Here is a 13,972-nt window from a genome sequence, read left to right as displayed (position 1 = left end):
CACTATGATGGTGAATTTTGCAAAATGATGATGGAAGTGCTAAGTTTAGCAGTAGTATGAGATTGAAGGTTGTAGATTTCAAGAATCGTCCCAAGTTTGTTGAGTTGGTAGAACGAGTGAAGGAGGCGGTGGGGTGGAATGAATCGGATATAGTTATTGAATTGCAAGGAAGGTATGATGTGGGTCATGGCTATAGTCACAAATTAATGCTTGAGTTGGAGGGTGATATAGAGTGGAAAATATATGTGGACACGGTGAAGGAATCTCAGTGGAAAACTCTTGAGGTGGTTGCTGCAAGGAAGGTGGTTCAAACGCATGCTAAGGTTGGATTGGATTTAAACCGGTCTCTATGTCTTGAAGCCATCGATGCAATGTGTTGGGCAGACGAGTGATTAGATACCGAGGTTGAAGTAGGTGCAAGCCAGCCTTTGCCCTGGGATGGTGATTCTCAACCTGCAATTGAATATGCTTGTGAAGAGGAGGTATTGAAGAGTGATTTAGTGCGTTTGGCACAAGAGGTTGGTATGATCAATGCATCAGCAGTTGGTGGTAGGGAACAAGCTGATTTAGAGGAATCAAATTGTGCATCCAAGAGGGAGTTGGTACGGCATGATTTTGATCTAGCAAGGGTATCCGATGAATTGGGCCCTCGTGTATTTGGCAACATGACAGCGGACGATGTCCCTTATGAGGCTGAATACGAGGAGGACTCCGATGATGATGGTCCCATTGGTGACATGAGGGAGGAGGATTGTTGTGTTTTCGAGTCGGTGATTGGCTGCCATCCTCGTGTCTCTGAATTTAGGGACCGTAGTGGGATCGAAGGTGACGTAGTACATGGAGGTCATACTACGGCCTTGGTACCTGATGTTTCTCAAAGACCAGTTGTGCAGAAAGGTAATGAATTCCCCACAATGTTATCCTTGAAGACATGTTTCCAAGAGTATTCAGTGAAGCACAACCGACCGTCTAAAGTAGCTCACTCTAATTGTAATGTGCGATACACTGTGTAATGTGAGAGAATTGGATGTGCATGGATGGTCTGGGCCCGCAAGACAAACCGCGGCACATGGAGAGTCACTAGTGTTGTGGAGCCCCACACATGTGTTGATGACGAATGTTCGGACAAGCATTTGCAGTTGAATGCCAGATTCATTGCATATCGACTATGCAGCACTGTGAAAGCGGAGCCTAACATTACTCCTAGAGCTTTGATTAAGATCGTGGATGAGCTATTTGACTACAAGATCAGCTATGGGAAGGATTGGAGGGCTAGGGAGATGGCAAGGATGATGATTTATGGTGATTGGAGAAGCGTATGTACGTCTTCCTACCTTGTTCGAAGCAATTAAGGAGTGGAACTCGAGCACGATGTACCACATAGAGCTGCATCAGGAGAAGTTCGTAATGGTTGATAGTGTTTGAAAGCCTATTTTCGATCATGCATTCTGGTGCTTCGGGCAGTGTGTGGAGGCGTTCAGGCATTGCAGGTCGCTCCTCTCGGTAGATGCCACATTCTTGACGGAAAAATACAAGCGCACTTTGATGACTGCGATAGGTGCAGATGGGGAGGATCAGCTGCTTGCTCTTTCTTTTGCTCTAGGAGGACAACAGGAATTGGGCATGGTTCCTGCACTTAGTTAGGATTAATGTAATCAGGCCACATTGTGAAGTTTGTATCATATCCGACATGCACCAAGGTATTCTGAATGCTATGGAGATGGACATCCCTGGTCATTGCAATGTGCACCATAGGTGGTGCATGTGGCACTTTGCGGCCAACTTCCACCGGCACAGCACTACAAAGGGTCAGACGGAGGATCTCAGATGTATTTGCATGCTTGAGGAGAATAAGTTGTTCTTTGAGGAGTTGAAGAAGTTGGTTGTGTTGCTTGATGAAGGTCCTCATAAGTGGTTGGAAGATCATATGGCCGAGAAGTATAAGTGGGCTAGGGCATTTGACAGGGAAGAATGCCGATATGGTATGATGACTAGCAACATGGCTGAGGTTTTCAACAAAGTGCTTAAGGGAATTAGGTCTTTTCCCGCTACAGCAATCGTGGCCTACACCTTCGAGAAGCTGAATGAGTACTTTGTTGACAGGCTAAGCAAAGCTAAGAAGTTGGAAAATGTGGACAAGCGAAAGTGGGGAAAAGTGGTTTTGAAGAAGTTAACCCAACAAAAGACTAAAGCGGCCCATCAACGTGCGGTGTGTTTTGATAAGAATTCACGAAAGTATGAGGTAACTGAGTGTGGTGGCACAAGTGTGGGTGGTGAGCAATATGACAGTCGAGCATTCATGGCCATTCTCTCTACAAATTAGTGTAGTTGCCAACGACCCTAAATATATCGCCTTCCATGTTGCCATTTGATAACACTTTGCCGTATCCATAAGTTGGACTATCAGTCGCCTTTACGTGTGCCATTCGAGTTCTCCTTAGATGCTGTCATTGAAACATGGTCACCTCGTTTTGAACCGTACCTTGATCCTACGCAGTGGCCCCAATACGAAGGTCGCACATACGCGGCCGATGATACTCTCTTGGTCAGCACTAGGGGAAGATGGAAAACTAAGCGGCTGTGGAACAACATGGATAGGATGGGGTCATCACGGAGACAAAAAAAAATATGGATAACTTTTTGTACGATGGCACCCAAGACGAATGCTCACATTGCCATAAGAAATGGTATAAAAAAACCAACATGCCCTGAACGTGAGAAGTCTAGGAGGGGAAGAGGGGGTAGTAGGCGTGGGGCACGCCACAACAGGACGTCTAGACAATCTTTGTGCTTCTCATCTACCGTAAGAGTTATAATTTGTAAAATGTCCTCCAATTATGTTTATTTCTTATGATTTTGTCATCTACCGAAGTAGAGGGTGCCCGAGTTGTAGACCAGGTGGTAAGGCTTACTAATCATCTCATTTGCACTTACATACTTTTTGTGTTACCTACATTACATATTTCATGTGAATTTGTAAATAGGCACACAAGCTGCTTAAGACTGTCAATGAGGCCGGGCTTGTATTAGGTACACCCATTGGAACTCCCAATGAGTCGATTACTCTTAGGCATTTCGTTGAGGTACGTCAACGAACACGTGTTTTTGACCATGTGTTCTATAATCATTATTTGTAGTTCTCACTCCATACATTTTGTGATTGCATCGTTTGCGTTCTAGGTGCCGCAAGATGGCTGCCCATCTTGGATGTCGTGGCCCCGTCAATGATGTTGTCCTTCCCCTACATCCAACAGCCAGCGGGTCGAGGTCACGAGGTCCTTCCCGTTCAGCAAGTGCCACCACCTCAGAAGGTTCACGCCACAAGGGACCCGCAACGAGTGAGTACGAGGAGGAGGAGGGAGAAGTCAACGTGTCCGAGCATGAAGAGACTGAGGAGGAACAAGATGTAGAAGGCCCTGAGAAGATAGGACCATCCCAGATTGTCGATGCACCATCGGGCTCTCAGGTGTCGTAGGCACGTCCTCGCAAAAAGCCCCATGACCGTTACATCGATCTGTCTCTAGTGATTCAAGGGGAGCGTCGTCATAAGCAGCCCAAGAAGTACACTCCTGGTACACATGCTCTGGGACGCTGCCGCAGGCAATAGGTGAAATGCATGTGCTATGTGTATGAATATGTCACTATGGCTATGTATGAAGTATATGTGCATGACTCTGTCGGAATGTGTATGACTCTGTATGAACTCTGTGTATGACTCTGTATGAACTCTGTTAAAACTCTGTGAACAATCCACTATGTATGAACTATGGACTTGAATTTGTATGAAGTCAGTATGAAATCTGTTAAAATAATGAGCTATGTAACTATGCAATGTTTTGGCTTGAGAAACTATGTCTGTGACTCTGCTGCTGCTTCCAGAATTCTGTGTGACAAGTGCCCGGAATGTGCCTTTGCCACGAATGCAAACTAGCGAGGATTTGTCTGGAATACAGGAATTCTGCGCCAAAGAAATTGGCGTGGTTCTGCGGATGCTCTGCGCCAAATACTCTGGCGTGAACAAATCGACCAGGCTACCCCCCCCCCCACCAAACTCTATGTATCGCTGGTGCTGGACTGTGAATACTCCACGCCAAAGAATTTGGCGCGGAAGTGCTACTGTACCCAGGCGTGTGCATGAGGTTCCATGGTATTTGCGCGGGTTATGAGCAGTCCAGGGCCAAAGGTATTGGCGTAGGCTATGAGTAGTCCAGCGTCAACGATACAGAGAGTTTGGTGGGGGCTGGACAGACGACCTATACGCGCCAACGATACAGAGAGTTTGGTGGGTAGCAGGGCGGGCGACCTCTCCGTGCCAAAGTTTTTGGCGTTGAGATTCCATTGTTCCGCGCTAAGGAGATCGGCACAGAGGAACCAACTCAACCAGCTCAGCATGCGCCAACCCCACGACCACAGGATACAAGGAGTTCGTAGGCTGGTGATTACTCAAGGGAGCAGAAGTAGTGGCCAAGGTGTAGCAGGGAGTGCACAAGAACCATTCTAGGAATCAACCAAATTAGCCACATTGATCAATCAAACTCGTCATGCAAATTAGGGATAATAGATTAAGCTCACAAATCGTCGATGATATGGTTAACATATGTTTCACATAGTACAATCATCGACGATTACATATTAAGCTCACCAAATAGTTTACAACATTACGCCTAACAAATAATAGATAGGTTCAACGCAACCACATACCCCAACGAACCCATAATACTAATCACCCGCCCCATTATAGATCAACTCATCATCAGCGTCATCATCATCATTGTCCGAGATAAGCACAAGCAAATTAGCAACAAGTGCCTTCATTATCTCCATTTGCACCGCCTTAGCCACAGCCTCTTGACCCTCCATAGTTCTCTTTGGACAACATGGTTCTATCACCCTTTTGCCTTTCCCTTTATCCTCTTCCTCCTCCATCCATTCACCATCAGGACCGTACAACAAATCTCAAAAGTTACAAGTAGCATCATGGCGCTGCATTCAAATTCATGATACAAGGTACATGACATCTAATTATATCTCATTCAAATTGTAAACAACCAACCATGTCCAGTTTTTACCTTCGTTATCCCTTCACAATGGAAGTAAGGAGATCCCCTTGAAGGTTCACAAAGCACGCTTCGCTTCCCACAGTTACACAACGGAGGATCCGCTACACGTTTTCCCCTCAAATCCGATTTCTCTTTATAGGTCAGTTTTGGTGGATTTGGTGGAGGAGGAATCTAACGAACAAACTTGTCATATGGCTTCGAATACTGAGTAAATCGTTTCACCTTCAAAATCCTCAGGTCATACATCTCAGGCCCATCAATCCATTGGAAGAAGTAGAATATCTCCCACTCATGTAAATTATTAAAACATCATATCAGCGAAAGTAATGTCATATGCTTCTACCCTAACCCAAAACAAATATACACTCACATGATAATCCTTGCACATGTAGTACGCGCGGCCAACAGTATCTTTATGTAGGGACTGAAGGACCATGACAGGCTTACCACAGTCACAAGTCGAGACGGGAAGAGCGGGAGGAACGGGGGCATCCTTACAACTAACATCAGGATACTACTTGCCGATGTGTGCCCACTTTTGCTTACGCCACAAATGGTTAATCGTATCATACAACTGCATAAACACAAATCCATTATGAATTTGACATGCACCAAACATTTTTACATTCAACTCTACCAAATCATACGTAATAAACTTAGTTAACATCTTTAAAAAAATCATTGCACACAATTTCAACCCACAAATTCACTGTCCACTACTTCAACAAGCAAATTCATTGCACAAATTCATCAATTAGTTCTATGCCAACACTGTAACCCATCACAACATCATATTATACGGGCATTTAAAAATAGTATCAAATTTTGTTCCAGAACAAATATTCAATCATATGCAATCTACACTGCATTTCTAACCATTCCAAACCATAATTCATCAACTAGAACGACCAATTTCATACCACAAATTACATCTAGGGTTTCCACTCAAACCCACATGAATATGGTAGAATCGGAGGAGAAATTAAGGGAAGATGGACAAGTTTACCTTGACAATCCGATTCCAATGACAAATCATGGTTAAAACCAACAAAAATACGGATTTGAGAGGGGTGGTGAAGAGGGAGGGAGAGGGGAAACCGTCCTGTGTGCGGCTCGGTTCAGGGAAGAAGACTGGAGAATAGAAGGAGGACGGGCCCGCATGGGGCTTTATGTGTCGTGGGGGTCCGCGCCAGAGCTTGTGGCGTGGGATATGAAAGGACCGCGTCGGAGTTCTTGACGCAGAGTATGGGCCACGTTGGATCCCCGTCAGCATCGCTCCTCATAGCATGCCACGCTGGCACCGATATCTGTGCCATTACTACTGGCGCGGACATGGATAACATCCACGCTAGAGCCTCTAACGCTGAGCTGGAGGGTCAAAACTGAAAATAGTTTTGCAGCTGGTCCATCAAAACTGAAAATAGTTTTGCGGCCGATCCAATTTCCAAAATAGTTTACAAAAAGGGTCAAAATGGGGGGAAAACCTTGCTATGCAATAGACAATTTTGCAAACCCTGCCAAAGAATTGGCAAAGCCATCATGAATGTGGTAAAATATCAAACATTCTGACATCTCTAGGGTATCAGTTAGTGTTGTGTGTTATAGCGTCTCTAATAATATAGATAGTTTGCTAGCTATAAAAGTGTACATGTCATCTACAAACTATATTAAAGATAATTTCTCTAATAGGCTATCTATAAAGTTGTATCTTCATGTTTTTAATGTTCACATATTATGTCTTGTTTTTTGTTATACACTATCTCTTCATCAAGAGGTGGTTGTGTTCTATCTTCTCGCTCTTTTCCTGCACATAGGAGAAATGCTGGCATGGACCAACTTATAGCTAACTAATATATCCTTGTGGGAGATGCCCTTACAACTATAGATTCTTTGAAAATTGCCCCTTCTTTCATTTTTCCTTCCTCTTTCTCTATCTGGCTAGAGGCAACTACTCCCTCTAGTCTGATTTAAATGACATTTTAGCACTTGGAATAATGCCCAAAAATAATTGACGTTTGCCACTACTACCGCATGAGTTAATTCCCTAAGTGAGTTTTGAATGCATGTGCACGTTCCCGAAGCATTAAAGCTTGCATGTAGTAGTTAATGCCATGCATGAGTACTACTCCTACCCCCGCATAAATAGGAGAACATTGTGCATGCTCGCCGGCAGGAGCACGCTATACAGCCGGAGTCGCCATGGATTGTGAGGCAACCAAAGCCAAGACTTGTGCGATGGGTAGGAAGATGGAGGAAAAACACGGTGAATTTGATTAGTTTTGATTTCTTACTTGATTGATGTTCATAATTCTAGTCATTTAAATGTGTTTCTTTCACAACGTGTATAAGACTATAAGTGGCGCATCAATAGACGGAGAGGGGTGTTGTTCACAGAGAAATGGTGCTTTTCATAGTTGAACTAAGGAGAATTTGGTTTCCAGTTTGTGAATCAGGTCCCTCTTCGTTACTAGGATTTGGTTCAGAGGAAGCCGTGCCCTGTTCAATGGATAGTGAAGCCGTGCCTAATTCCATGGTGAGTGAAGTTATGCATGATTCCATGTTGAGTGAAGTTGTGCCTGATTCCATCGAGATCGAAGTAGTCCCTGACTCCATAGAAAACAAAATAGTGCCTGATTCAATGGAGGTCAATGCTAATGTCAACATATTTATCTCCAAAGAAGAAGAGGCAATGGGTCATATCACAGATGAACTACTAACAATTTGGTTTCCTATGTGTGATCTTGTTTTGAAAAAGAAGTGAGTCAAGATCTTCAACCCACAAGTACTCAATCCTTAAATCTTTTGGACGACAGATTATCACTACCTCAGAACATCATAATAGTAACATGTGATAAACGTCATTAGTGACGGATTTTATATCCATCACTGCGGACACGTCACTAATGATGACACATTAGTGACGAGTGTGAACCTATCATAACTAGTTATTAGTGACAGGTTATAGCTATCACCCGTTACTATGATTTAGTTATTAGTGATGGATGTAGCTATCATCTGTCACTAATTTTGTTATTTTTGTTATTTTTACGTATGCGATTTTGTTATTCTAGCCTGGGCAGAGCACGAAGGTTCAGATGACTACATTGATATGATGGCACTGCAAAGGACATGACAATATGACATTGCAAATTATAAGATTATGATGCAAAAAATTAACATCAGTAAGTGAGCTGTTAATAACATCCACTGCTGATCTGAAAATGATGTGCTGCAAATATCTCAATACTCCAAACTTCTGTTGTTGGGGTTACCGTTCTGCTAGAAGAAGATCTGATCTGTTTTCTTTTCATCTTATTCTCTTCATCTTGAAGTTCCTGCAATACGTATACATAAGCTAAAGAAAATGCAACAGACATTGCCAATACATAAACGGAATATGGTAGCATTAAAACATAAGACTTACAAACTGCTCTATGCTCCTTTCCTCCTTCGTCTTCACACCACGATACTCCACAACGTAATTGGGAGTTTTGCAAAATGGGCATCTTCAATGGTTAAGTACTTTTCAATTTTCATAACAAGGCCCGTGGATTAACAAAAGGTATGAAATAAGACAAGAAAGCACTCTGCAAAAAAGTGAAACGGGGTGTACAAGGATAATTGCAGCTGATGGATGACTGAATCACTATTAGGGTAGGTGTATTACTGGTACATATCCCCTTCGAGCAACATTTTGAACGGTTCAGGCTTGGGTAGTACTGCAACACATGAAAATATTTTTTAGAGATGTGGAAATCAGAGAATGGTTGCACAAAGCAACTGAATTTTTTATCTAACAAGCTCAAAGTTCAAACCCTGACAAACCAGAATGCTAAAATATTTTAAGAATGCAATAATCCATCTTATTGTTCGCTACCATTAACCAAATTCCTCAAGTGATATTGAAGCTCTAGATAGGATAATAGTCTAACAAACCAATAGATATTTTAACTAATCTATTTTAACATCCCTGATCTTGTGCAATCTCTGAGCAACATATCAGTACATTTTTCATAATGTATATACACAAGCATAGCAGCAGATACCAACACATGCGCACAGAACAAAATACGATGCCATTGTTACTGCACTTTGCAGAACAAGTTGACAAATTGTGCTATTAGTTTAGAAACATGCCTATGTGTACGAAAACTCTGGCCCTGAGAGCTTCCAGACCACCATCTAGGATCACATGTACACTCATCGTACTCTCCCGATGAGAGGATAATGATGTCGTTTAGAGAGGTGAATAGATGTTTTTTATAAAAAAATGTTCTTTTTTACAGTTAGTCTAAACTTGCAACGAAAAATAAACTAACGGATTTTTCATATTCTAAATATGCTAGGTTCAACTAGTGCATAATCACCCTAAATAAATATGAAAGTTACAATCCTAATGTGATAAAAATTATTCAATTCTAGTAAAGGATATGCAAAAAAAACTTTAGATGAATATCCTGAAAACACTATTCACCAGAGTCTCCGGGTTGACCCCGATACTCTGGGTTCAGAACTGATTGTATAATATTCGGAGTATCCGAGTTAAATTTAGAACCTCCAGGTTTAGCAAAAAATGAGCTCGAAACTGAAATTAAACAACGCTTAAAGAGTTCTAGCTCAGACCAAATGAAGTCGTGTGTTCCAAGTGATGATTTAAATAGATCCACGGAGAACCAACAATCAATTTCACATGAGCAAGTAGATCGAGCAATATGTATAAATATTGTGCAAAAACCAGACTTCCAAGATCCATCTCACTCAGACCCGAAGGTCCAAAGTCAGATGCTTAACCCATGCCATTCATCATTATTCTATTTATTCTGACCTCCATACCCCTCTAGAGGCGGAGGATGAGTGCCTGATGAACCTGCGGCAAGGGAAGATCATCCCGAAAAGGCAGGTGCCAAAAGCTCCAGTCCCCTTACGAAACTTTCGTTATTGGGGGCCTTGAGGTATCCACTTCAAAAGAAACTTCTCTCAAACTACCTATAGGTGACAAGCACTTGCTGCAATCGGCCGTGTAAACCAAAAGCCTATCCTCGACCTGGGAAATTCACAGCAGGAAAGACTGGCGCCGATCTGTTTACCGAAGTTCAGACACCTCCTCTAGAGGTTCCTACGCCTCTGTTGAGGGGCTTGGTCATACTTGAGTTAGGACTCTCTCAACACTTTTCCTATTCAAGCTCAGTCACACTTGAGTTTGGTTTCCATTCTTGATTTATTCCTTTACAAAGGCGAAATCAAAGCCTTCACAAATTTTTCACGGCACACCACAACCTTGGGTGCTCACCGGCGACGCCTAACCGCTTAGAAGCTTCAGGCTCCAAGAGTAATAAACGCTTCGCAAACTTCTTGCAAATGAACTCGAGTGCTAAAGAATGGATTTTAGCTCAATTACACTCAATCGTTCAATCTCTCAACCCAACTCACTTTTCTTCTCAAATCTCTTACTAAAATGGAGTGAAGAGTAATTCTTTTGGCTCTAGAATATTTTTCTTCCGTGCCCAAATAATAGCAACAAAGAATCAGGGTGGAAGGGTATATATATCCAACCACAAAAACTAGTCGTTACATACCTTTTTGTACCAATCCGGAGTATCTGGGTCAACCCGGAGTCTCCAGGTTGACACTAGAATGCGTAACCGAGAGCCTTGGTCAGAGTACAACTCGGAGGGTCTGTAACTCGAAGTCTCTGGATCAACTGGGGATATATAAGTGAAACACTTAGGCCCTAACAGACCACTCGACTCGGAACCTCACTCGGAGACTCTGGACAACCCGGAGTATCCGGGTCAACCCAGAATGTGCGAGTTTAGCACAGCTTACCCTCTGAAATAGTGATAACTTTTGATCATAAAGTCTGATTTTGATGATTTTGAACTCTACGGAAAGCTTATTCAGAGGGTTACATATCCCAACTGAAATTATGATATCAAACATATTGGATCAAACTAGAAACACTCCGAAACCTAATTCGGACACTTCCACACTTTTCGCATCGGGCTCCTTAAGCTAACGTACTCTCACTTTGGGTTGGTTACAAAACTCTTGAGCACTGAGACACGACAAATAGCTCACGGTGCATCCCTCTTAATAGTGCAGCATACCTATACTCAATTTCAAAGATAAAACACATTTGAATTACATTGAGCCTTTGAATACCTTCATGTATCGCTTCTTTCCTTCAAATTTAGAGGGTTGTCAACTTTTATATCATCGTCACTTCATCTATTCTTGATTCTTCATGTGATTTATGTGAATCACAGGTAGCTTCATATGACCTCGCACGGTATAGGCGCAAAGCCTTCACTCGCTCTTCACCACCACCTTGGTCCTTCGGCTTCAAGCCATTTGCTTGCCTTTCACCACATGATGGTCCATCGCAGTCGAATCTTGCTTGCCCTTCACCGTCTTGCCATAGACTACTTTGTATTCGGCATCTTCAATAATTCACTTTATCATATATGGAGTCCAATCTTATTCTTCACTCTTGTCATATAGAATATCTCAACTCAACGCATGCCTTCTTATGGATCCTAACCTCAACTCACTCTCAAGCATAAAGCACATGGGTTAGTCCATAAAACTCAATTGACAACTTTTATACCTTAAGTTACTTAATCTCCACAAGTAACTTATTAGCCTTCATGCATATTGTCAATCTTATTGAGCTTCTCCTTCTACTCATAAGCATCACCTAGCATCATTAAAAGCTCATTCATCTTGATGTACTTTCAATTTCTCCATTTACCTAGAGCTCATACATATCTCTCCTCCATGCATCACCTATGTAACAACCTACTGATAATTTTTCAACAACGTTGTTAGTCCATATGTATTATCATTAATTATCAAAAACCACATATAAGGACTAGATGCACTTTCACCTATAACAGAATCACAGCAACAGCACATGAAAATCCAAAAAAAGCAACTGCTAATCGACCAAATAATCCATACCCATTAGTGCACCAAGAGCTCCCCCTCCATCCAGACCACCTGCAAGCCACGACGCTCGGCACTTGCACCACAACAATAGCAAACGAAATTCGCATGAGGAGAAAGCGAGTGAGAGGGGGCATTGGGGAGATCTCCCCCAGCGTGGTTACCAGGAAGTAGATGGGGCACTCCTCAAGCTCCTCAAGCAGGGCGCGCTGCTCCCCATACCCGAGCCTAAAAGGGGAGAAGGGGTAGAGATGTCAGGAAGATTCCAGAATGGAAGGCACGAGGGGAGGAAGATACCTAGGCGCACCAGGCGTCAAGGAGGAGGAGGGGGCAGCGGCGTCGGGCATGCGGCGGGAGGAGGAGGGCGTGGCGGCGGGCATCAAGAAGATGAGGGCAGCGTCGTCGGGAGGAGGAGGGCACTTGGGAGTTAGGCAAAATCGAAAGAGGAGAGGTCATACGCTAAGGTTTGAGTTATATATATAGACTAGTCATTAGTAATGGGTTATAATTATCACCCGTCATTAATAATTTAATTATAAGTGACGAGTATAGTTATCACCCGTCACTGATAAGTGGGCTATCTTTTGTGATGTGTTCTGTCTCTACCCATCACTAATGACTCTGTGTCATTAGTGACGGGCTTTCACGTGAGCTGTCATTGAGGTCTTTAGTGATGGCTGATTTTCTCTCTCGTCACTAATAGTGTGTCATTAGTGATGAGTTTTAATCAGGTGATAGCCCGTGATCACATTAGTGATGGGTCGTTATTGGATCTGTCACTAATAGAACATTAGTGAGGATTTGTGAGCAGCCATTAATAATGTAGTGTTTCTTATATCGGTTTCGTAATAATGTAGTGTTTCTTATATCGGTTTCTTACGTAGTGTATGCACTATGTATCATTTTTATTAATGGAATAATATTTTTACTGTTTATTCAAGTTACCGTTTGAAGATGGCTGTTCGTGGCCAATAATATTTCCTTCGTGCTGTTCCAGCTTCAAATCTAGACCACGTAATGGTCTTCGGCACTCATGACCTGGCTCCATCTTTACTCTAGTGTCTAAACTCTAATGCTTTCTCACATCCGTTATGGTTGCTTTGTCGCATCCAAATGAGAGTGCAGCTCTCTCTCTCTCAAACTCTTTGCTTTTGACGCTTTATTTGTCTGCTTTGGCTCTACTGCCCACCAAAGGAAAAAAATTGTGGCACTGCTGCACATTAAAAAGAAAGAAATTTCGGGAGCTGCTGCCGCCAAATAGAAACTCAAAGTGCGTAGGATGTATGGTCGCATATAGCAACCAGGATGCATGGCCGCATGCAGCAACCATATAACGCTTTGAATGTTGTACCGGTGAAGTGCACCAAGCAAAGATAGTAAGGATAGCATGATCACAATATTTACCTCATCATGACACTTTGATCTTTGAGATGAAGGTTAAATGTCACTTACATTGGACAAGAGGGAATACCTCTCAACCACCTTCTTTATTGCTCCGGTATCAGAGGTGAAGTCAGGAATTAGATATAGAAGAGATCAATTAGATATGAAGGAGACTAATTAGATCAGAAAATAGACTGAACTGCAGTTAGCACATGCTGATTAGCACTTTATTAACTAGATGGTAACGTTATTGGGGTGTCAGGCCACCTCCAGCCATACCATGGTTTCGCCACTGTCCACCATGTCGCTTGCGTCAAGGTCAAACATTCATCTATCACACAAAATAAATTATTTTATCTGCCTATTTTATCTTTTCAAATCATATTAAATAGAACTCAATAATTTATAGTTATATAGAGAGAGAAGATGACGGATACCTATTACATGGTTTGAAATTGCTAGTCAAGTTCTACATGTTGATGATAGAAATCTCCGCTTACTTCAAGCGTGTGCCATTGAGGCCTTACTCAGTTATCTTGTTATTGTGTTTGTACAATAAAAAATTATATTATTCTAGGCATAGC

Source organism: Phragmites australis, chromosome 2, assembly GCF_958298935.1.
Source record: "Phragmites australis chromosome 2, lpPhrAust1.1, whole genome shotgun sequence".
Classification (NCBI taxonomy): Eukaryota; Viridiplantae; Streptophyta; class Magnoliopsida; order Poales; family Poaceae; genus Phragmites; species Phragmites australis.
Note: the sequence above shows the minus strand (reverse complement) of the source record.